The following is a 786-nucleotide window of genomic DNA, read 5'->3' as shown; positions in this document are numbered from 1 at the left end:
CAATGAAAGGAAAGTACTTTGACAAGTAAGTGCTATGCAAATTGTAAGAAATGGAAACAATCATGTTACAGGCAATGGAATGGACTTTGGCAGAAGGGTTAATGGGATTGTCCAGCCCTTTCTCTGTGTGGCTTAAACCCAGGTCGCCATTGCTTTATACATTTTTCACTTAGCACAGATTTGTAATTATGCATGTAATAAAGCACAGCCTTATCCAATTTGGTGTCTGGTGTGTTTCTGAAGACCCTCGATTTTGTAGCTATTGATTTCTGATCATAAAATTGCAGTGTGGAGGTTGGGGGATGGTAGTGTGAAAGGTACCTGAAAACTCCTACTGGTTGGCCTACTTCTTAAAATGATTTATTAAATAGTTAGATTTACAGATTGAGTAATACTTTGAGCAAGCTCCAGGAGTTGGTGATGGATAGGGAAGCCATGGGGTCGCAAAGAGTCAGACAGAACTGAAAGGCTGAACTGAATGCTTTTTACCACAAGGACACAAATGAGGAGCACTTGGTTTTTTCGGAATGATTCCTGATACTTTAATATGGCTACTTAAATGTTCCTGTCTCATACACTGGTGATCCTTTCTTGATGAAATGAGGATTAACTGGGAGCTGTATTTTTTCTCTTTTTGAGCTTTTAATGATGTAAGGTTTTAGGCCTCTTGGCTACAGTCCGTTCTTACAAGGAGTGGGATGGGTGATGGAAATGTTCCTCCAGTGAATAGCAGAGCTAGTAGTATAATCTTTATGGTGTGTTGGGATTAAAATGTCTTCTCTGGGA

This window comes from Bison bison, unplaced genomic scaffold (genome assembly GCF_000754665.1).
Source record: "Bison bison bison isolate TAMUID 2011002044 unplaced genomic scaffold, Bison_UMD1.0 scf7180017864331, whole genome shotgun sequence".
Classification (NCBI taxonomy): Eukaryota; Metazoa; Chordata; class Mammalia; order Artiodactyla; family Bovidae; genus Bison; species Bison bison.
The sequence above is the reverse complement of the archived record's forward strand: the minus strand, read 5'-3'. Positions refer to the sequence as shown.